General features: G+C 36.8%; 1 pseudogene across 1 annotated transcript in view; it reads right to left on the bottom strand.

Moving 5' to 3' along the window:
• LOC148954066 (ferrochelatase, mitochondrial-like) overlaps nucleotides 1-25926 on the bottom strand; it is a 133505-nt pseudogene that overhangs the window by 11531 nt on the left and 96048 nt on the right. Inside the window, exons 4-5 of the transcript XR_016141501.1 lie at nucleotides 8505-8724; nucleotides 883-1051 (exon numbers count right to left, since the gene is read on the bottom strand). The product of XR_016141501.1 is annotated as a ferrochelatase, mitochondrial-like (transcript). The remainder of the gene's footprint in view (nucleotides 1-882; nucleotides 1052-8504; nucleotides 8725-25926) is intronic.

Here is a 25926-nt window from a genome sequence, read left to right as displayed (position 1 = left end):
TTTCTGTCGAAAGACCTTCAATGAACAACTATCAAACACATAATTAACATTACTAATAAATTGATGTTCTGACGGCAACAGAATACAATTGCATCATTCATGCCAACTAAAACTGATTTTAATATATTTGGAGGTTAATTACAGCCCTTTTTTAAGAAAAAGGTCTTTCCAAGGCTATAGTTAGTTGAAAAGATACGCTACTAAACTCACTCCACCAAGGTATATTCAAAGGTCAAGACGTTCCTATTCGTCTGGAGGAATGTTTCTCTATCGTCGTGAAAAATTATAAGCTTAGGAGTGAAAAAACCAAAGTATAATCACCTACGGAACAAGTACTGACAAAACCTATCCTCTCCACACTAAAAAAGTGACCCTTTGTATACCTATGCGAACCTGGCAACTAAAACCCGTAGTTACACAATTCATCCCGGTCACTCGGTATTTTGGCTCGGAGTGATTAAGTTGTACAGCGCTTTGAGTCTAGAGGCGCTGAGGTACGCGGGGTCACTTTTGGAGAGTTTTGTCAGTACTTGTTCCGTAGGTGATTATACTTTGGAAAAAACTATGGCACGAGCAGCGTTACCACTGTTAGTACATTTCAAACAATTTTGTACCTTTACTAAATGTATTATACAGAATAGGAAATTATGTAAAGTCCGACAAAGAGGTCAAACACAAAAAAAATCAGGACTTTTTTTTCGCCATACGAGCGGTCGATTAAAATATAAACCACCCATCGGGTTTCTTTTAAATTTCTTCTGTTTTTCCCTTGGTCAAATTGGTTGCTAAACAGGTATATTAAAACGATAACATAATAATGTCTTTAGTCACTAATTTCAAAAAAAAATTGTTGTTTTCCCATTTAAGCCACTTATTATTTACCTTCATCGGCAATGAATGTGCTGAGGACAAGATGACGACATCTGATCTGATGTCTTCAGGAAATTTTTGCAGTTCGACTTTGACTAACTCAGCAAATGCTTTGACAAGGAGTTCATTAGTGCCCCAACGATCGATAAAGCTCCATTGCATCTTTGTCTTTGGAGACACACTGGTGGTGATAAGTAGTACGGGCTCCTCTTTCCCAAAATATGGAACACCGTATATAAATACGTACTTTAAGAAAATTTAATAAAAATAGGTCTTTTTCCATCAGATTCAGAGAAAATGAAATAAATTCAAATGAAATTTTAATTCTAATAGAATTTCAGAAAACTTAATAAAATAGGTCGTTTTCCATCAGAGAGATTGATAGAAAATGAAAAAGAAATGAAATGGTGATGATATGGTGACAATGGTGGAGATGGTGACAACAGATGCAGCTAAAGTCAACGTTATATTTTTAGTTTGTTGCCAATGGCGTTAAACCTCAAATGAAAATTTTAAGCCTAATTATAGTAAATAAATTCTGCTAATGGAAAGTCAGTTTTATCATTAGATTTTCATCATTGGTTTTTATCGGATTGAATTTTCCTTGTTTTATGATTATGGAGGATAGAACCATCATTAATTGACCTACTTTATTACCGATAGCCCTGAAACTACACGAAAAAATGAGTATTCCTCTCTTGGTGATTCTTGCAGTCAGCTTTACAGTCATAACCATCAACCAGCAACCATAACACTTAGTACAAAACAAGTGATACTAATTTTCAAAGTACTAATCTCCAACTACAAGTACTTCGTCAGTATTCTTTACTAACCTAGGTCCATGCTGAGCTGTCACGGGGGTTAACCTTTAGAGTCACTTTTGATAGAAACTTTCAAAAAATGTAAGCACGCAAAGATGTAGAAATAGTTAATAACAAAGATACCAAGATGTGAAGAAATAAAAAGTTAATAGGACTGAAGCAAAAGAAATGGAACAATATAGCCAAAATGTAGATGTAGAAGATGTAGAAACACTTAATAGCAAAGATGCCAAGATGTGAAGAAAGAAGCAGTTAATAGGACTGAAGCAAAACCATGGGACAATATAGCCAAAATGTAGATGTAGAAGATGTAGAAACAGTTAATAGCAAAGATGCCAAGATGTAAAGAAAGAAACAGTTAGTAGGACTGAAGCAAAAACCGTGGAACAATTAAGCCAAAATGCAGATGTAGAACATGTAGAAACAGTTAATAGCAAAGATGCCAAGATGTGAAGAAAGAAACAGTTAATAGGACTGAAGCAAAAACCATGGGACAATATAGCCAAAATGTAGAACCAGAAGATTTAGAAACAGTTAATAGCAAAGATGCCAAGATGGGAAGAAAGAAACACTTAATAGGACTGGAGCAAAAACCATGGAACAATAAAGCCAAAATGTAGATGTAGAAGATGTAAAAACAGTTAATAGCAAAGATGCTAAGATGTGAAGAAAGAAACAGTTAATAGGACTGAAGCAAAAATCATGGACAATATAGCCAAAATATAGATACAGAAGATGTAGAAACAGTTAATAGCAAAGATGCCAAGATGTGAAGAAAGAAACAGTTAATAGGACGGAAGCAAAAACCATGGAACAATGTAGCAAAAATAGAATCAACGATAATTATGCTAAGTACGGTGAATACATGGTAAGCACAGATATCATGCAAGAAAAATTGTTTAGAAATTACTAGAAAAGGCTTATTGATCACTTCGTCAAAAGTATATCCAGGATTTTTGTTCGGGGTTTGATGTAAACAAAAACTTTAAAAAACGCGTTAAGAATTTGTTTATATCCATTTTTTTTACGTTTCACGAGTCGGAAAAAAAAATTCAGGGTGGGGGTTCAAATCCGGTTAACCTCCCCCCCCCATGATACAACTTTGAACTTCCTTGAATTTTGCCCAATCTCGAAGTATGTATAAAACGAAAAATCCTGAATTTCCCAACGATGCATCTTGCCCAGATGTCTATGAATCAAATTCAGAAAATAGCTGGTAAGCTTCATACCTAGGAGTCTACTGCTCCTAATAGTATAAGCCCAAGAGGCTTCAAGGTTATTTGGGTACAAGTTTTGGTATGTTATTTTTGTGCTCTCCCACGGTCTTGGTATATCAACAAAAAACAAAAACTTTACTTTCATTCTCCTACTCAAATCCTGTTCTTTCCTTTGTAAACCTCTGTTTAGTTCTTTCTATATGCCCTTTTATAATTGGCAGATGTAATGGTTTACGTAAATTCCAACGATAGACGATAAACTTTGGTACATGGTCTTTATTAAATAACGTGAGAATACACATAGAGAAAATAAGGTAGCACAAGAACAACTAGCTACGACGAAGGCGAAAGATGGACTGCCTTTAGAAATGAACCAAAAATATAACTTTCCTGGAACGGAAGTTCCAGCTATTGGTTGTTCAACCATGCCTGGGAACGGGCCCTTTCCCATGACTAGCTTTGGTCCCAAGAGCCCCCCTGGAATAATCTCGTTGACACATAAATGCCCAAATAACTAAGAAATGAGATACCCGGAAAAGCTTCTCGAATTGATGTTAAATACTTTACAGATTCTCCCCCCTGTTTTAAGTTAAATTTCCAAAATTTGGCTTATCCCCTTCTCATTAAACCCCCCAACTTTAATTGAATTCAAAATATTCCCTTCCCAAATTATTCACTTCTCGCCTACTAACATTCTACAGCATGAACTAGTAAACAATTACATAATACAAACACTACAAAATACTTGCATAAGTATAAACTTACATGGTATAAACGAGCCACACTAACAACAGTAGGCGGAAACTGAATATTTTAACACTTCATTTTTCTTTGTATACTTTAAAATAGACTTGTTCCCCATCCCCTGAATTTGATGAGGACAAGGAAAGTTGGGACTATGTATAAACTTTGAATTAGGGCAAAAGGAATGACCGGGAAAGGCTAATTAATCCGGAAAATACCAGCGACAAATAAATGAAATTGCAGAAACTTTAAAAATCATACCATGCTGCAATGACGTTAAGATATTATTCCCAATAAAATCCTCGGGGTTTTATTGCTATGGAACGCCTCGGTTTTGACCTATTTGGTTTTGCTCTACTAACTTGTGGTTCGACAAATGGCTATAATACTGTTGATATCTCTACATAACTATTAGCGCTACGCATTAAAACCATCCCGTGAGGCATCAACCTCATCCCACTGGACCTCAAAACCAGCCCCCTTTCCACCTTTTTTTCCTCATCCCAAGGACCTCAAAACCAGCTCCCTTTTCCTGGGTATCCAAACCGCCCTGCAAGGCATCAGTACCATCTCGCAGTGCAACAAAAAAAAAACCATCCTGTGAGGCAACAGTACCATACCACGGGACCTCAAAACCAGCTCTTTCCATGGGTAGCCAAACCGCCCTACGAGGCATCAGTACCGTCTCGCAGTGCAACAAAAAAAAAAACATTCCGTGAGGCATCAGTACCATCCCACTGGTCAACACACCCCGCTCCCATTTTAGTGGGATCCAAACCGCCCTGCGCGTCATCATTCACAGCTAGTTGTTACACAAAAAAAAAACATCCCCAGTCTCATACCAACACACAAACTGGACCTTAGAAACACCAACAATTCCATGGGTCGCCAAACTGCCCTGCGAGGAATCAGTACCATCTCGCAGTTCCTTCTCATTATCATTGAGTCCAAATTTCACCCTCGTCAGCGCAGAAAAAAAATTCATCGGAAAAAGAAGACGTGTCTCCTTTCCCCACTATCTGTTCTATCTGTTCATATTGCTTTGCAACCTTGTACGCATCACCTAAACAAAAAAAAATTCTGCACTATTCTCTAACAAACACCGTTTGTAGGACGGTCTGATCCACTCCTTGGATAAATTAAGAGCAAATCTTCCAAGGACTACACCATCATCCCTGGCTTCTAAGGACACCCCACATGACCTTCCTAATTTTTGCATCCTTCTATAGAATAGATATGCCCTTTCATCCTTAAATTGAGCCACGCCTACAAACTCTGCAACTATTTTTCCTACTATTTTGTCTGGGGCATATACTACAAGTAATTCACGTTTTAAACTTGACAAATTTATAATCGAGGAGAGTCAAATAAAATAAATGGAAATATGCCATTTCCCCTCCACTATTTTACAAAATTAAAAGTAACCTTTTTGTTATATCCAGATTCCGCCGGATCAAATATAGAAATAATAACTGACATATTGATATCAAAATTTGAAAAAGCAATTACTCTAAAAATTTAAATATTGGTTTTAAACACCATTTTTCTTTTCTTTTTTTTTTATTACGGACGCCATATTTTGGGCCATGAACTTCACTAGTAACAACAAGGGTCTAATAAAATTTACTGGGTTGTTTAACCGTGGTAAATCACTTACGAAAGATAGTCTGTCCCAAATCCAATTTCAGTTGGTCTCAATTAAATCACTAGCGTCAAATATAGTCACACTTGAGAATTAATTTTCGATTATCGAATTCAAAATGTTAAATTTTGGTTGGAAACTGTCAAATGTAGATCACAAGTCGACTGTATAAAATCAGGTACAAAAAAACCACCAAGCGTAGAATGGCTAAGTGGAGGTATAAATCAACCGGAGACTCTCAGTTGTAGAAATTTGAATTAGTAGGTAGAAGCTATCGCGAGGAAATCCATACTAGGCATTGTATAACAGCTTATTTCAAAATGTTCATTTAAAAGAAAGTGTTTTTCAAGAAAGCGCTTTGAATAGAAGAAAGTTCAATAGCTCGTAACGTTTCGATGTCTTATTAATCAGTCTTTTGCAGTATTTGCGGCTCAATATCACAAGCAATTTTGGTAGCAGGCGAAATAGCTCTTCAATATGTTGCCAGTATTTAGCGTGAGATGTCGTAAGTACTTATAACGGTCACTCAAATGTCACTTGGAGGTTTTCCATTAGTGATAAATGCTCCACTAGTCTTAACCACTTGCCACCACTCTATAAACCTTTGCTATCACCACTCTGTAAACCTCTGCTGTCACCAATCTGTAAACCTCTATTTAGTTCTTTCTATATGCCCTTTTATATTGGCAGATGTAATGGTTTACGTAAATTCCAAAGATAGACGATAAACGTTGGTACATGGTCTTTATTAAATAACGTGAGAATACACATAGAGAAAATAAGGTAGCACAAGAACAACTAGCTACGACGAAGGCGAAAGATGGACTGCCTTTAGAAATGAACCAAGAATATAACTTTCCTGGAACGGAAGTTCCAGCCATTGGTTGTTCAACCATGCCTGGGAACGGACCCTTTCCCATGACTAGCTTTGGTCCCAAGAGCCCCCCTGGAATAATCTCGTTGACACATAAATGCCCAAATAACTAAGAAATGAGATACCCGGAAAAGCTTCTCGAATTGATGTTAAATACTTTACACCTTCTACTGAATTTGTTTTTGAATAAAGGGTGTGCAGGATCTTTTGGCTGAAAATACGTCGAAGGTCGTTAAAAGAAGGATAATTTTCCTATTTTTTAAGCAGCTTTCTCTAAGAAAAGTCAAAGTAATATCATAGTTCTGGCTCGTTGAATGGATGTGTCGAAAAATTCTTAATGGAATGATAGAAGGATCGTATCCTATATGTGCAAGTTACTGCAAACTTGTCACAAAATCACATGCTTCAGAGGGAACATACACCTTTAGGAAATTGTAATTTTGTAGCCTCTCAACTGTTAATAATATACAAAGTATAGATTTGGGCCAGCCTTTCCTTTCCTAGGGAAAATAAATATACCTTTAGGAAAGGAAAGGAAAAGGTATAGCTTTCTTCAGGACCTTCCCTAACGACGAGAGAACCGCGCTTGTTGCAGCAAGTTCAAGAAATGTCACTGACAATCTAAGCCACTCTTGACATATTAGCCACATTTACTATCCCGTATAGTCTTAGAAGGCATTGTAAATGAAGCAATGGAAACGTACTGTTAATATTTTGATATGCAACGGGTTTTTAGGAGGTTTTCTGTTCGGTTTCAAGCTGAGGCCACATCAGATCAACACTCTCAAGTAGCTTCTTGAAAATCGGCTTTGCTTTACAATAATACCCAAGTGATTGTCGTTTATGACAACCACTGACACTGGTCACTGCCACACCCATGTGGTTCTAAGTTACTATGGTTCCATAGCTACATCCAAATGTTTTCTAATCCGTCAAAAAGACTTAGATTCCCTTTTCAAATAGATTCCCTTCCTCAAAACTTTTACATCCAAGGCCCAATAATACTTGCCATAAATGGTAGATACATTAGGACCAGAAGTCAAAATATAATGTGTAAAAAAAAAGAAACATCTTGGAATGGTTAGACAATTCTTTAAAAATTATTGATATTGACTGAAGTTCGAGATGATCTCCATCTATAACAAGACAAACTAAGATCTTTCATTGACAAAATAAATGATAAATAATTTTCTAAACTGGTCGACGGGGAGCAGGGCTCGATGTGTCAGCCATAAACAGAGATAAAAAAAAATGCCGAAATTATAAACAAAAACGAAAACATACAAGGTTTTAACCTACAAAGTTGAATAAAAAACATACAGGATAACAGAGGACGCCACCCCAGCACGAGAACACCCCAACAAATTCCATACTAATATCTATTATTCATCAATCCCAACATCCACACAAATAACTATTTTTGAAATATGTTTTTTCGAATAAAATCGACTCTTGAAACTTGAGAACATTTCTACTAAATTAAGTTTAATTAAAATAGGATGAATCTGGTATCTGATTGAGAATCTAGCTCTTTCTGATTCATAATTCGAAGAAAAATATTTTGTTGATATTCAAACATCAACCACGAGCCTTTCAGTCGCTTTGGCTTGACTCCCGCTTGAATATTGAACTGTAACTGCTAATCCACGTTTTAAATTTGATAATGCAGTTTTAGAGTCTCTCTAGAGTAAGGCAACAAAAAAAAACACGCTCTACAACGAAGAACAATTGAAATCTTCAAAACTCCCGTCATTAGTATGCAGGAAAATATGGGTGGAGGTGGGGGTATTAAGATTTAGATTACAGACAAGAAATTTACTTTTCTCCGTGTTCTTCCTTCGCCCTTATTCTTGAACATACTTTATTGTTTGAAATAAACAGCCTTTGAAGAGTATTGTGTGATTTGGAGGCCAACTGTGACACAAGTGTTTCAAAGAATTGTACCAATTAAAAAAAGGAAACCTTAAACAGCTTTCAGTTTTCTTTGTAGCATTTACACCAAATTCTACTTTACACTTGCGGTAAAAAAAAAGAAAAAAAAAATAATTATATTTTTATACTGTTGTTTTTGTTTGGTACGGTAAATAGTAGTTCAATTGAGGGATAGACACAATAAAACAAGTTTCAAAACTCAAATAATTAGAGTATTCTTTCATTATTTTATTCCAGCAATCTTGTTAAAAAAAGTCAACAGTAACATCCTCTAATTTATGTGATTTTCTCAATAGGCATATTAGCAGCATTGGGCTTATTGTGACGATAAGGAAAAATAGAGCGGGAATATTTTAATGAAGTTGAATTTGAAATTAATCCATAAAGTTGCCGTATTTTCTTACTTTAAAGCATGATGCTGATAGATAGTATTCAGACTATACCCTGTAGTAGTGCACGAATACTGCGGATACTGAGTAAAAGCAACTGCATTTGTCAACCCATCTTTTTCCATTTCCTCCAAAGTATCTTCTGTTAGAGGATGAGCATATCGAAAACCAGCGTAGGGCTTGTGGGGGCCCGTTTCCGGACAACCTTGTCCAATATTTGGCAAATTACTTCGCCCTAGAAGAACAAAAGTAGAGTGCTATGTTCCATTTCTACAAGACGTATAGCCATTACTCTTTTCTTCCTTATTGGTTTAATATCACGAAGAAGGTTTAACGGTTATTCCGTAGATATGATAGTTTGGATTCTATGGAAGCTCTACACCATTTCAAAGAGAGTGAGTATCCTCTCACATGACCTTCAATTTCTACAAGACGTATAGGAAGTCCCATACTATTTGCTTAATGCTCTACACCTTTTCAAAGAGAGTGAGAATCCTCTCACATGGCCTTCCATTTTTATGGATGCCCTAGGGTAAACATTTCTATGGATGCTCTACACCTTTTCAAATTGATATCAATTACACAAGGAATTTCACAAGAATATACAGTGTGGTTTGACGTGCAAAAAGCGAGCAAACCTATAAAGTGGTCAAACACGTTTTGAAACTATAGTCGAGATTATATAACACAACCAGACTGGTTTATGAGTCAACACCCATTTTTAGGGCCAATCAGAGAGAGCGGAGGTTACTCTATATACAATAACTTGATTGGTAATTGGTATCAAATAATAGGAGTGATTTTCATTCGTCCTTGAGATTTTGTATATAATGGTCATGCTTTACGATTAAAGTTTCATAAAGTTCTAACACACCATGGATAAAGCATTTGATATTATTGACTTGGAAGCTTTGGCTACATCGATTTATAATGTGAGTTCAGTTTAGTAAATTTTCTTAATTTATTTCCAATTAAAATCATTTTACATAGTCACTCCTCCAGTAAATTCAAATTCAGCGGCATAGCCCCCCCCCCACAATACAAACTCTGCTATATGATGTTTATAGTTGCTAGAAAGCGTTAAATACGCTCTTTTTTCCATTACATATACCCCATCTTCCCTCCCCCCTCTGTTTACGACTTTAATTCATTCATTAGAAATAATCCTTTCGTTCAAAAAATGTCATTTTCTCATTGTAAAAATAGAGTGTACTTTTTTTCCAGTCCAGGTAAAACCATGAGTGTTTAAACCTGTTGCAAGAGGAACGATTTTATAAACAAACTTTTCATACGCATTATCGGAAGTGATTATTGTCATATGCATATGGATAGTGGCTTAAGCAAAGGTTTCCTTGAAAAAGAGATATTTTTTGGTCAAATTAGCGAGAGTAAATCCTTTTAAATACAATGAGGGGATGGGTGTTAGTTTCTAATTCTAACACCTTCGTTGTAAGGTGAAAACAAACTGTTTCTTAGCATGAAAAGTAAGGGGGAGGGGGTTTAAGAAAAAGGGGAGGGACAACGTGTCAATTCTAACACCTTCGTTGTGAGGTGAAAACAAACTGTTTCTTCGCATGAAAAGTAAGGGGGTGGGGGTTCTTTGTGCAGACATGTATACCCTTTGACAAGAAAACTAATATGGTCATTCCGACACGCAACACTGAAGTTTAGTGTTTGGTTAGCTTTTAATTATACCATATTTGTCGCTGACTATTTTTAGATCTAAATTTTAAATCATTATATTGGATTTGATGCAGCGGGGGTACTAATTTTTCTTTGGTAAAAAGGGGAATCGTTTTTCTATACTAAATTTGTTCTTCTTTTTAAGGACAATTTTAAAGAATGCGTGCCTCCCCCTCAAAATAGAGCTAAGGCTAATGGTGCTACTCCAATGCAACAACTGGAGATAGCTGAGCCATCCAGGACCATACTTTACCAGTCCCCTGTGTCCTCCATGCAGGCAGGAATACAGTCCGGTCAAAAGCCAAAAGAGAATGGGCGGCTGCTCACAGGATGGTGAACCCCATTGGCTCATCTGTACAATCCAGTGACATCACCGCCGCCACCCCATCTATGCAAGAAACGGACATCACCGTCCCATTTATCCCCCATCATGCTGTGCCAGGACCATCAGGCACACAAGTGCAGTCTGAATTTGGAAATGTAAGCATTTTTACCTCTACCTTCTACCTGCTTATAGAAATATATACCTATTTCTTTCCAACTTTTTTAGCCTCTTCTTCTCACAATTTTCAACAAGTTTTGAGGGAGGTGTAAAAAATGATACTTATTTAATATCCCGATAAAGATCTGACCTAAAATGCTTCAGGAGAAATAGACTATTGCTTCTTTCTGAACTTTCTTGGGGTGGAGGCAAGTATCTAGTTAAAATAATGCTAGGAAGGGGGAAATTAAGTTTTTAGGGAGGTGTAAAAAATGGTACTTATTTAATATCCCGGTAAACATAAGACTAGAAATGCTTCAGGAAAAAATAGACTATTTCTTCTTTCTGAACTAATCGCAATTCCTTGACAAATATTTTTATAATGTACTTTACTTTATTGCTATTACAAATAGTAGATTTGTGAACGAGTAAATTTGTAGGAAAAGGAATCTGCTTCTAGTCTGATCGCTATTTTTTATAGATGGCTGAATTTGTAGGAAAAAGAGTCAGTTTTTTTTAATGAGGCATTAAGACAATTATTGAGTTGATTTTTTTCACCGTATTTTATTGCTATTAGTCAAACGTTGCGATGTGTGTGTGAACGTACGCGTGTGAACGTGTGCATGTGTGCGTGTGCGTATGTGCGTGTGCGTATGTGTGTGCGTGTGCGTGTGTGCGTGTGCGTATGTATGTGTGTGCGCGTGTGTGCGCATGTGTGTGTGTGAGCGTGTACGTGTGTGTATGTTTGTGTGTGTGTGTGCGTGTGTGTATGTGTGAACGTGTGCGTGTGTGCTATTAACAAAATTTGTAATTTATTATGCACTTGTTTTATAGATAGTGCTATAAGCAAAAATTTGTAATTTATTATGCATTTGTTTGATAAATACGAATCCAATTAAGAAAAAAAACATTAAACGGGTAGATTTGTAGGAAAAGAAATCTGCTTCTAGTCTGATCGCTATTTTTTATGGATGGCTAGATTTGTAGGAAAAAAGAGTCAGTTTTTTTTAATGAGGTATTAAGACAATTATTGAGTTGATTTTTTTTACTGTATTTTATTGCTATTAGTCAAATGTTGCGATGTGTGTGTGTGTGAGTGTGTGTGTGAGCGTGTACGTGTGTGTGTGTGTGCGCGTGTTTGTGTGTGTGTGAACGTGTGCGTGTGTGCTATAAAAAAATTTGTAATTTATTATGCACTTGTTTTATAAATAATGCTATAAGCAAAAATTTGCAATTTATAATGCATTTGTTTGATAAATACGAAACCAATTAAGAAAAAAAAAACAACATTAAACGGGTAGATTTGTAGGAAAAGGAATCTGCTGCTAGTCTGATCTCTATTTTTTATGGATGGCTAGATTTGTAGGAAAAAAGAGTAAGTTTTTTTTTAATGACGTATTAAGACAATTATTGAGTTGATTTATTTTTACTGTATTTTATTGCTATTAGTCAAACGTTGCGATATGTGTTTGAGTGTGTGTGTGAGCGTGTGTGTGTGTGTGTGTGTGTGTGTGTGTGTGTGTGTGTGTGTGTGTGTGAACGTTTGCGTGTGTGCGTGTACGTATGTGTGTCTGCGTATGTGTGTGTGTGCGTGCTAATGAGAAAATTTGTAATTTATTTTGCACTTGTTTTATAAATAATGCTATAAGCAAAAATTTGTAATTTATTATGCATTTGTTTGATAAATACGAATCCAATTAAGAAAAAAAAACATTAAACGGGTAGATTTGTAGGAAAAGGAATCTGCTTCTAGTCTGATCGCTATTTTTGATGGATGGCTAGATTTGTAGGAAAAAAGAGTCAGTTTTTTTTAATGAGGTATTAAGAGAATTATTGAGTTGATTTTTTTTTACTGTAGTTTATTGCTATTAGTCAAACGGTGCGATGTGTGTGTGTGTGTGTGTGTGTGTGTGTGAGCGTGTACGTGTGTGTGTGTGTGTGTGTGTGTGTGTGTGTGTGAACGTGTGCGTGTGTGCTATTAACAAAATTTCTAATTTATTATGAATTTGTTTGATAAATACGAATCCAATTAAGAAAAAAAAACATTAAACGGATATATTTGTAGGAAAAGGAATCTGCTTCTAGTCTGATCGCTATTTTTATGGATGGCTAGATTTGTAGGAAAAAAGTTTTTATTTTAATGAGGTATTAAGCCAATTATTGAGTTGATTTTTTTGTGCTGTATTTTATTGCTATTAGTCAAACGTTGCGATTTGTGTGTGAGTGTTTGTGTGAGCGTGTGTGTTTGTGCGTGTGTGTGTGAACGTGTACGTGTATGCGTGTGCGTATGTGTGTGTGCGCGTTTGTGCGCGTGTGTGCGTTTGCGTATGTGTGTGTTTGCGCGTGTGTGTGCGTGTGTGCATGTGCGCGTGTACGTGTGTGTGTGTGTGTGTGTGTGTGTGTAAACACACACACACATACTTTCCCACTTCACTGTCTTGTATAAAAAAAATATAACTGTTGTACTTATTTGTGTGTGTGTGTGTGTGTTTGTGTGTGTGTGTGTGTGTGTGTGTGTGTGTGTGTGTGTGTGTGTGTGTGTGTGTGTGTGTGTGTGTGTGTGTGTGTGTGTGTGTGTGTGTGTGTGTGTGTGTGTGTGTGTGTGTGTGTGTGTGTGTGTGTGTGTGTGTGTGTGTGTGTGTGTGTGTGTGTGTGTGTGTGTGTGTGTGTGTGTGTGTGTGTGTGTGTGTGTGTGTGTGTGTGTGTGTGTGTGTGTGTGTGTGTGTGTGTGTGTGTGTGTGTGTGTGTGTGTGTGTGTGTGTGTGTGTGTGTGTGTGTGTGTGTGTGTGTGTGTGTGTGTGTGTGTGTGTGTGTGTGTGTGTGTGTGTGTGTGTGTGTGTGTGTGTGAACGTGTGCGTGTGTGCTATTAAAAAAATTTGTAATTTATTATGCACTTGTTTTATAAATAATGCTATAAGCAAAAATTTGTAATTCATTATGCATTTTTTTTATAAATACGAAACCAATTAAGAAAAAAAAAAAACATTTGTTTGATGAATAATATGAATACAAATCCGACTAAGAAAAAATTAATAGTTTGCTATAATTGTTATAAAAATTTCCTCAAAGAAAAAAAACTCGATCCATTGATTTTAGTTTCACGGGGAAGCTACAAAAACAACTGCCTTCCCTGGCCCAGGACTTCAAAATATCATGGGTAATTGTCCACTGGCGCCAGATGATGTAAGTGAAGGTACGTCGTTTACTATTCCCCCGGATTTTCAATTTACAACGGAAGAAATGAATAGCCTTATGGAAATTGTTGGATCTAATGTTTCCGGGGACATTTTTTACGATGACTTTATTATTAGTGAATTGGGTCCTGTGCAAATAGGTGCAGGACATGAAAAAAGTTGCACGTCCCCGGAACTACGTGAATTTTATTTGTTGGAATTTCCTCTAGGTCACTTGCAAACACATAGGATAGATTTTAATCCCCCCGAGGAAAACCTGGTTGACGGGAGTGTCATTTTAACAGACCCTGTAAATTTTCTTCATACCTAAATCGACCGAATTCGAGCATTTATTGAGATTCAGATTCAGAATTGGGGGGGCCAGGGGAGATTAAAGCATCAGTCAATCAAAAAGTTTATTTACAAATAGGGACATCTGAGGACATTTTTATTTTCATTTTTCAACTGGCAATCAAACTTTTTACCCTGGTCTAAATGAATTGAAGGGTAACTTTTTCAATTGGGTCAATAAATTAATATTAACTTTGGACACATTTAATGAGAGGGGGGTGTGTTCACAATTTTATACATTGAAAATATGGATGTACATCTCAGTAGATTTAAAAAAAACTTTATTTTAAGGGGAGGGTGGGGTAACAAAATAAAATGCCACCCAGATTTGTCTGCTACCAAAGGGGTTCAAAGTTTCAATTTTGACACGGGGCTGCAATGCTTTAAGTATGCATTTTTAACAGCAGCCTATAAAACATTGAAAAATGAGTCAACAATAAAAAATCTCGACAGACTTGCACGTAACGGTGGAGACAATTTCCCTAAAGTAAATTTGATTGTTTAGAGGGAAAGGATCCGGTGTCCTTAAAAGAAATAACCATATTTGAAAAAGCAAATGAAAATCTTGGGTTGGGTATGGTTGTTCTCCAGTATGACACAGAATTTGTAAATGGGAGAAAGAAACCAAATAAAAAAAGGGCTTTTATATTCAGTTAGGACACCGTTGGTAGATAATGTTAAAAATTGGGCTTGGGTTGTCTATGAGCCTCCCGAAGATGTAAACTCCTATGGTAAATTTTTCCCCGTTACGGCATTAAGTCGACTCTTATCTCAAGGTGTTCAGAAAGGGGAACGTCACTATTGCCCCATGTGCCTTTCCCCATTTAGAACTGAACAAACATTCACGGATCACATGAGATATTGCGTAATTCACGGCAATCAAGGAATAGAAATGCTGGCAGAAGGCAAAGATACTTTACAATTTAAAAACTTCCAAAATTCCCTAATAAAGGTTGATAAAGTATCTTTGGATTGTGAATCAAGACTGGTGGAGGTATCGGACCCATCAAGGCCAAATATAGTCAAGGAACACAAACTCGTTGCGTGTTCCTATGCGTATGCTCGTCCCGATTCCAATAATAAAATGCAATTGGAAGAGTTTTTTTACTAATAATGAGGAAGTTGGAATGGAAAAGGTATTGTTGTGTTTAATAAAAAGCCTATATGACGCAACTTTAAGAGTGTTTCACACCAAATGACCGATGTCATTATCAGATATTGAGCAGCTAGCATTTGAAAAGGGGACAATTTTTTGGATTTTTAGGGGTGCCCTTACCGAAAAAGATACTGTCCAGAATCACAATCATCTTATTGACCCCAATTCAACGGGGAAAAGTAACTTTCGGGGGTTATATCATAATTCATGTAATTTAAAAATTAAACAGCAACTCTTTCTTCCGGTTTCTATACATAATTCTAACTATGATCTGAAGTATGTGCTACCAGCAATGGCATATCTTCAAAGAAATGAAACAGTGGATTATGCATAGGTGATAGACAGCTTTTCCTACAAAATCATTCCCACATCATCGGAAAAGGTGCTTGTTTTGGAATTTATGTGGAGATATGTTGAAGACGACATTGAGAACACGAATAAAATTCGCTTTTTAGATTCCTACAGTTTTTCCCTAAATCATTGAGTGAATTAATTCAAGTGCAGAAAAACGATGACGGCTGCAACGCTTTCCCCCTTCTCAAGCAACAATTTCCAAATGATTTATATGATTTGTCGACGGTCAAGGGCATATATCCTTATGATTATTACAGCTCCATGTCGAAATTCGCCGAGGAAACTATTCCCTCAATCGAATCGTTTTACAACAGTCTACACGATCGTAGGTGTACACCTGATGAATACAGTTTTGCTATAAAAGTGTGAGCAGAGGAAGGGTGTAAAAATGGGTTTGACTACTGCAAGCTATATTTATCGAGTGATGTGTTAACTTTGTTAGACATTATGTGTAAAAATACGGACAAAATATGTGGGGAATTTAATCTTGATTTAGGGTATTATTTTTCATCTCCTAATCTGGTAATGGACCTCATCCTAAAATTTAGCAGGGAAAAAATCGGGCTAATCACTGACATCGATCAGCACCATCGAGAGGTCAATGAGAGGTGGATACGTTTTTCACGGGGATGGTATCTTGGAAACTGATCCAACTGGAGAGAAGACGGGAACAAAATCAGATGTAGTTTTCCTTGATATGAATTCCCTCTACCCCTCGGCCATGTCCCATTATGCGCTACCCTGCGATGACTATAAATGGCTCAATGACCCTCAAGCCCCACATTTCCCCAACATTGACAGTGTTGAGGAAAATGGGCCGGTTGGATGGTTTTTTGAAATTGATGGGGAGATACCAGTTGAGCTTCACGATTCGGTAAAGGATTTTGTTTTTCCATGCATCAATAGACCTGTGAATAGGGACTCTTATAGCCCCCGCAGCTAGGTTTGGTCGAGGTGGTTGGATTGCATTGGTCACCTTCAAAACAAAAACTTATTGCTGACCTTCTGCCGAAGAAAAATATTGTTGTAAATAATGTGGCTTTAAAATGGATGTGCAACAACGGTTTCAACGTCACAAAAGTTCGTAGAGCCCTCCAGTTTAGTCAAAAACCCTATCTGAAAACGTTTCTTGACACTTTTGTCAAGAAACGTTCAGAAGCGCAGACAAAAGCCGAAAAAGAAATCTATAAGCTCATTCAAATTCGGCTTTTGGTAAAATGTGCGAAAGTGTTCGTAATAGGAATCGTTGTGACATCGTGACCGATCCCAAACAATGTGCTCGAATTATTGCCGATCAAAATTACACTTCCTTCACAATCATTGGCCTGGACTTGGTACTATTGAATAGGAAAACAAGAAGCATTGTCCTGAATAAAAATATTGCTGCAGGCAGTGCGATCTTGGAGATCTCTAAAAAGCTCATGTTGGAATTCTACTACAATATGGCTAGGGTACAGTGGCCGGAGAAGGGGCAAGTAGAGGACTGCTACGGGGACACAGATTCTCTACTGCTAAAAGTAAAAACCCCAAACCTACTTGATGATTTGGCGCACGGTGAAATCATCAGCTCGAGGATGGACTACACCAATTGGAGTGGGCTTTACCCAGAGCTAGTGAAACATCGGGCGCCAAATCAGCTTTTATTTTTTAAATCAGAAACGGGGAGCGACATGATTTCCTGTGGTATGTTTGTAAGTCTGAAAGTGTACTTTATACAGACACACGACGAGGAAATCAAAAAACGTTGCAGAGGAGTACCCACGCGCTATTTGGATACGAATTTCGACATGGACACCAATAGGAATTGTATTATTGAAAATACAATTCCACGAGCAAAATTGTTGGTAATTCGTTCGCTGAACTACAGGAACTTCACTGTAAATATAGAAAAAATTGCCATGAGTACTATTTCCAACAAGTTCTATGTTTGTCAAGACGGTGTGACTACCCTCCCTCTGGGGCACTATTTGACTTCCGACCGAGCCGAATGTGTTAGCCATAGGGAAAGTCTCGGTTTGAGTAAAGTCCAATAAATTCCCCAAAACCTTAGGGGGGCCTCGCGACCGGGGTAGGGGGGCTTGCGGCCCGGGCGGGAGGGGGGGGGCCGTACGACCGCCAGCGGGGGGTGTGCCGCCACTACCAAAGTTATCTTTTTTTTTTACTTAGAGCAGATTTTTGTGCTTTTGTAAATATACATGTTGCATTCAAATTAAAAAAAAGTGATATTATTCTAAGTGCATTTTTTTCATTAAATGTTGTATTTCTTATAAATAAATAAAGTATATTTATTAAAGTAATTTTTCTAGTACATTTTTTAAAATAAATGTTTTTTTATTATAAATAAATTTAAAACAAAAATTTTAAGTGTATTTTTCTGAAATGTCTTATTTTTAAAGTGCTGTTTTTTTATAATACAAGAAATATGATTCCTTATTGATTTTGTTCTCATTATTTTTGAACGGACTAGTAGGGAAATTATTTAGTTATTAGACAACTATTGTCTACAGTTAGTTGTAGGTGAACTGTTGAAGGGGACATGTATCAATTTAAAACACCATTCGGATCATTTCTGTGCGGTCCATCAATGTCAGACAAAACGACACTCTTAACTAAAATAGTTCAAAATTGCGATAAAATGTTTGTGGAAAAGCCGAAAAAAATCTACTATTATTACAGTATTTGGAAGGAGTCATACGATAAAATAAAAGCAATTGGCACGGCGGGATTGGTGCAGATATAATTCATACAGGGACTTGATGTTTTCAACCCTATTGAACCAAACTCTTGGTTGATTATTGACAATCTGGCTAAACCTATTGAAAAATGGTCCCAGGAAATGCTGCAAATGTTCACCGTTTGCTCTCATCATGAACAGATTTCCATTACTCTGGTTCTACACAACCTCTTTCATCAGAGCGAATGTATGCGAACACTTACATTGAACTGAACCTACTATACCATCTACAGAGTTGTTCGTGATTCTAGCTCGCTAATAACCCTCAATAAACAAATATATCCAGGCGCCCCAAAATTTCTGCTCTCAGCGTACAATCAGGCAACTAATAAACCCTACGGCTATATCCTATTTGATCTTAATCAAAATACACCCGAGGATTTGCGTTTAGTCCTAGATATTTTTGACAATGAAATTACAGTATATCTCCCCGTGAACAGTAAAAAGACCTCTTAGTTGCTATCATGACACTGAAAAAACTACATGAAAATATACATTTATTTTCAGCTCTAAGCACTTCAAAACCCCCACTTAGGAAAGCCATACTCAAACATGGTGTTGACAATGATTTCATTAATCTAATATCTGAACTTTGTTTAAATTTGACCGAGGGCAATGTTAAACTGCCAGAAGTAGTTAAGCAACAGGCAAAGCAACATCGATCCATTTTACGTACATTGGTCTCTAAAAACAAAGGAAAGAGTTTTAAAAGGAAACGTCTGCTTCAGGCGGGCGGTAGTTTTTTTACACTTTTACTACCGATAATTGCAGGACTTGTAAATAGTTTTCTTTAGAGAATGACCAAACCCTATAAATTGACTCCAATAGAACTCGCTTTCTCACCCGGGGAACACTTTGAGAACAATATGAGTCAATTCTTTGACAACGAGAATATTGAGGATGATAAAAACTGCTTTTACTTCAAGATACACTTCGCCGAGTGGACAAACATAAGCCCTATCGTGCGAAGACCAGTGGTATTAATCACAAAAAAGAACCATCTCCTTAGGATTCTGCTTCTGCTGGAACACAATTAAAGAAGGAGGAATTGGATTCAATTGTATCGAAAATTGGAAATTTAATGCCCCACTCATATCGTGAACAAAGTAAACGACTCCTAACGTATCTCATTGAAAGTGGTCAAGATCATATTCAAGTTTATAGCAATGGGAAAGGGATTATAATTCAGGGCAAGAGCTATAATCTACTTGATTTAATCTATGATATGGTTACAAATCGTGAAGGACTATTATCATTTGAAGATCATCTATACAACTTTCTAAATACATTAAACTTCCCCAAAAGCCTTATTAGCAATAGGCAAATTCTAAAAAAATTAAATGAACATGCACCAACACCATTAAAATATGAACATGAAGAAGAAGAAGAAGATGTTAAATCAATTTTGGAAAATACTAGCACACCTAGTGGAAACTTGACAATGGTGGGGAACAGAACATTACTGATAGCTAGACAAAAGCGAAGACGTATCAAGTCAACGTCACCACCACCACCAACCACCAGTATACAAAAGGGTAGTTGACGTTACACTACACGTTTACATTCAAAATGGGCGAAGTTCTGAAACGTGTTTATGAAAATATTGGTGAAGTGGAGAGTTTAAGTTCCCCCACCGCTCTTTCCAAAGTCACTGGTGTTCAGAGTAAAAGTGAACAAGATTATCTACAAAATGAATCAAGTTACACTCTGCATAGAAATCATAGGCTTCGTGCTAATCATTATCGAAAAACTAAAGACTTTTTCCCATTGCATTAAATGCAAGCAGATCTCTTAACTCTAGATGAGATTCAAAGACGTCACAATACACCGTACAAGTACATTCTACTTGCAATTAGTCTTTTTAGCCGCTATTCATATGCAATTCCATTGCTGTCAAAGAGAGGTGTTGAAGTTGCTCAGGCCGTTGAAAGTATTCTCGAACAGGATTCCTATAAAAAAATTCAAACGGATCGCGGTAGTGAATTTTTTAATCCCCATGTTGCGAAAATACTGGTAAAATATAGTACACTTCTCTATCATAGTCATAGTCCTATAAAGGCTGCATTGGCCGAACGATTGATAAGAACTGTTCGACTTTTAATTTCAAGATATTGTACAATGAAAAATACATCTGCTTTTATTGATGATTTAGATAAAATCACGTTAATTTATAATCAACGACCTCATTGATCATTGTCCAACTCAACCCCAATGGAAGTTCATCATTCTGATCATGATACAATTGATACCTTTCTTAAACAATATTCCAATGAAACGATTGTAAAGAAGAAAAAATTCAATGTTGGTGATACTGTTCGAATTAATAGAACAACTAATGTTTTTGAAAAGGGTAATTACTTGTGATCCACAGAATTTTTTAAAGTGGCAAAAATCCTAGACACTAAACCCATAACTTATCGTTTACGTGATAACAAAGATGAAGAAATTCTCGGCGGCTTTTATGACTATTAACTACAAAAACTTAACAATAATAGTGAAATCTATCAAATTGAAAAGACATTAAATACTCGTACTCGCAGAGGTAGGAAACAATTACTTGTTTGGTGGCTAGGATACAACTCTGATTTTGATTCTTGGATCGGTGTTAAAGATATTGACAATGCCCAATGATTTCTATGTAACTTTTACGTCCAACGTTTCCGATCCTCTCTACAATGACTTGAATAAAACAGTGATTTTTGGACGAAACTCTCCCCCGCCATCAAATTCGATGACGGAAAGTATGAAGTGGCTCTTGTCGACTGTATTCTCAAAAACATCTATGACATCCTGAGAAAGGATCGTGTGTATGACATAAAAGTTATACCATTCGATTGGTCACTCTTTGTCGAGTATGAACGGGTTGAAGCACTTAAATCTAGCGAATATTCACATGTCAAATTGAAACATATTGAATATGATAATATTACAGATTTGTGTCGTACAATCAATAGAAAAATCTCATATGGTAGGAATGGTAAATTCCATTTTAATTATTCAATGGAACACGATAGGATTTACATTACCTCACCTGTTGACACTGAAATAATTATTCTCAATGATAATCTGAGAGACGTTCTTGGCTTTAAACAGAATATGATCAATGGGAAAAACGCAGGCACTGTTAACGGGATGGATCAAGTTATTTTTGCTGATTATCCACCTGGTTTTGCCTCGGACTCTTGCATATTTCTCTATGCATCTTTTGTGGAAAAACTGAGAGATGACTTTTCAAATGTCCCCCTTCTACGAGTTCTCTAACGAAAAACGACTGCTGAAGATGTTCATTAATACAACATGAATAGTCTCCACCATATTTCTGTAAGTGATCTTTATTTGGAACTCTGCCAGCTAATCTTCAGAAGTGAGTTGGTTGATCCTCTAGCAATAACAAAAAGTTTAACAGTGATTACGTATCATTTTTGACCCATTGTCGGCGACACCACCTAAAATGAACAATAAAAGAAGTCCATTTGTCTGTCCCGATATCGATTGCTATGTCGGTGCTCTGAGTCCATGTCAAATAAGCAATGGATTGGACTACTACAAGGGGGGTACTACAATGTCTGGCTATGGTCTTGGTAGCTGGTTTGCTAGGCTATTTCGTTCTGCGCTACATTTTACCAGAAAATATATTGTACCTGCTGCATCACATTTTGCTGCCTCAACACTACAGGACTGGGACTCGGGTAAAAAATTCAACGAGAGTGTTAAAAAAAATGTTAGATCTTCAGCAAGAGCCGTTGGTGAGCAATTAAAATCTCGGCAAAATGGGGAATGATTTAAAAGGATGCGTGCGCGTTATTCACTTATCAGTCTCTATCCAGGTGGGAAGCGAAGGACATCAACAAGGACTTTGATAAATAAAACAACGAAGACCAATAAGAAGAAGAAGAAAAAGAAAAAGATTTTTAGATCAAAGAAGGATTTAATTTAATTTTTTTGGTCTATCTAGCCTTGTGTGCAAAGTGAATGGTATTCCACTGTACGCTCTATCATTTGAAAAAAAATCCTATAGAACTCTGTACGAGTTGACCATGCAATCCCTAGATCATGAACCCCAATTATTTGAAAATGGAACAACCGATTCATGTTTTCAAAAAATCAAGGTGTAATTGTCTTGGACTTGTCGGGGACCCAGGAAATGAGCATAGTACGAACAGGGAATGTACGTTTAGAGTGTACATTTGCCGATCCTTTGACTGAGAGTATCACGGTAATATCAGTGAGTCAATTTCAAACCTATTGGGAGATCACACCCGACGGCAGTGTTCTACTAGACCTAGCACCATGAACACAAACCAAATAATCAACGTATTTAATATAGATCCTTACATGTCCCAGTACAATTCCTATTGCATACCATCGGACTTCATTGAAAAAATTCCATGCGTTAACAATGCCCTAATCATTGTTAATAGCAGTCCATTGACTTTGAAGACAGGCCATTGGTTATGCATTATTCAAACAGCGAAGAATATTGAATTTATTGATACTCTTGGCCTATCATATAAATTCTACACTCCACACATCAGCAACTTTATTGAGAGCAGTGGGAAAACTATAATTCAAAATCAACGAAGAGTACAGGATTTAACGACTAAGACATGTGGCTTTCATGTACTACTCTTTTTCATGTTCAGATGTCGTGGCTATACCTATAAGCGGTTTCTCGACATCTACGTTGACTTGCCTCGATTGAACGACTTTCTAGTGGAAAATGTACTTACAAGCGTGTTTAATATTGATTTTAGTGCCCTACGAATAAAATGTTCTAAAAAAGTATGTGAAATTGTTTATTAATAAATGAAAAATGTATATACATAATAAAGATGACTTTTCTACTCTTTAGATTTCATCTTCTACTAGATATAGATATTTGTCGATAACAACTAATGCAGGTAGATTATCTAAATTCACATTATACTGATCCTGATGTGCTGCAATGTCAGGGTCGCATTTTCTACAATAGAGTGTAACTTCACTCTTGTCATATCTTTTTGTATAGTCAATGATAATATTCTCATTCATTTTATAGAATTCAAATGTTTCAATTTGCTTATTTGAAACAATGTCACAAACAGTGTCCTCAAGTGGTGAACCATATTCCGTCACAGCCAAATAAAAATCAGTGGGCTTGTAATCATATTAACCATTGTCTTCACAACGATTACGTAGAAACCAAATTCTTTTGTTGTTCCAACCGTTGAATCGCTGACCCGGCTCCTCCTCCCAAAACAATCTAAAACCACGACGATACCAATCTCTTAGCAATAAACTAAAATCACGTTTAGGATTCTTTCCAACCATACCAGGATATGTATTCTCCCAGTGATTACATTTATCATAGTTGCAATTGGAGCATAGGTTCCCTCTAGGGTGAGAGTCACACACATCTCTTCAAGACAGGAATTAAAACCTTTCATTTGTATAGCATGTCCTCTATGCAATTCACACGGGTTGTATAATCTGCACTTTTCATCATACTCATCAATCATTGTACAATTCTCACATGATGACCAGCTGCCCAGTGTGTACATGCATAGTGGACATGTATGGAACATTTTTCATGTGTGTTGACACTCTCACTGCCACAATGAAACTGAGCTAGCAGCAACAAATTGAGTGGGACAGAGAGAGAGAGAGGAGTAAATCATCCTTGAACTTCATCTTTCTCATGAGAAAAAAGTCCTAAATTTCTAAACTAGTGTTTTTCTGTATGCACTATACAATCTCAACTATAGTTTCAAAACGTGTTTGACTACTTTGCTTGGAAAGGTACCAAGGAAGTATAGGTGTGAGAGGATACTCACTCTCTTTGAAAAGGTGTAGAACATCCATAGAATTTCACAGGAAGGAACATAAACCAAGCAAATCCATAAGTACATGCCCTGGAAAGGTGCCAAGGAAGTATAAGTGTGAGAGGATACTCACTCTCTTTGAAAAGGTGTAGAGCATTAAGCAAATAGTATGGGAATTCTTATACGTCTTGTAGAAATGGAAGACCATGTGAGAGGATACTCACTCTCTTTGAAAAGGTGTAGAGCATCCATGGAATCCAAACTATCATATCTATGGAATCACCGTTAAACCTTCTTCGTGATATTAAACCAATAAGGAAGAAAAGAGTAGTGGCTATACGTCTTGTAGAAATGGAACATAGCACTCTACTAACAAAGTAATAAATATATCAAGTATCCTACTGCTTTCATCTCTTTTAACGTGGAATGACAATGGGGGTGAGTGTTATTTTAGCATAAGAAAATCAACCGATATTTCATTTTTTTCATCTCCTTTATGGAGCCGAGTGGATTGGTGCGCTGGATATGGGATTCTGTGTCCGGGAGGGCGGGTTCAAATCCTAGTGTATCCAATTATTTGTTTTGGGACAGGGGTCAGTGGCGTGACTCTATAAGCTTAGCCAGTCTCCAACCAGCTTTAAATGGGTTCCTGGAGAAATCTAGGGAAGGTAAACAGAAAGGGTGTCTCATTGCACTTCCTGGCTGAAGGGTCAAGAAACGGAGATCAGCACCGCTGGTAGGGACTGTAAAGTTCCAATGCCATCTCGTTTACCTTACCTTACCTATATGGAGGGCTCAGAATGGGAGAACCATGTAGATAAACGATGCCCGAAAAAATAAAATTAGTAAACTGGTTTTACTACTTTAATCTCTTTTATAATGGGTCGGAAATGGGGCTTACATGTCTCTCTACTAAAAGAAAACTATTGAATATATCAGATATCCCACAGCTTTCATCTCACTTATGGTGGGGTGCACATGGGAGCAAAAATTCAATCAAGGAAAGTAAATAGATGATTCGTAGGATGGAATATCGCTCTTTGTCGTTTCTTCTGTATTGAGCATAATCTCTTTATACAGTACGTATTTCAATGGGCGCTTCTTCTGATTTTTTTTTATCAATTTATACTGGGAATAAAACGACTGAGAAAGTCAAACAATCATGGCAGATTTAGTTTTAATTGACAAGTTTAAACAGGGGTAGTATTTCATTTCATTAATAAATAGTCGGCAAGGGGTATGTGCCCTCTAAATTTATGAAAATAATTTTGCCCACTCAACCCCTCTAAATTTGCGTGATGTAACGCAAATACAGCCAGAAAAAAATGACATAGACTTGCGAAGAGAATAGTAAACCTTGAGCTATTATGTAGTCTGAAGGAAAACAGGTTCTAAGATGTGCCTCTTCTTTCTAATAAGAAGAGATAGTAATTACTCTGCAAGAAGCAATCGATTACTCCAAAAAGTGGGCAATTACCACTGACTGTCGCCTATTGCATTTTGATCAGACAAATTTCTTTCAGAGACTGAAACAAGATTTTTTTTTTTTTACAAAAACGGAATTAAATTAAAATATCACTCATAATAGCACACAAAACTCGAACATGCTGGACCTTATTTCACGTATCATTATTGACAATAGGCATGTATTTTTGACCATGTGGAGTGGCGGTCTTTCAGAGTTTCTCTGAAACTATTCAGAGT

This window comes from Artemia sp. Qi Xiang Cuo, chromosome 3, assembly GCF_049724085.1.
Source record: "Artemia sp. Qi Xiang Cuo chromosome 3, ASM4972408v1, whole genome shotgun sequence".
Taxonomy (NCBI): Eukaryota; Metazoa; Arthropoda; class Branchiopoda; order Anostraca; family Artemiidae; genus Artemia; species Artemia sp. Qi Xiang Cuo.
The sequence above is the reverse complement of the archived record's forward strand: the minus strand, read 5'-3'. Positions and strand labels throughout refer to the sequence as shown.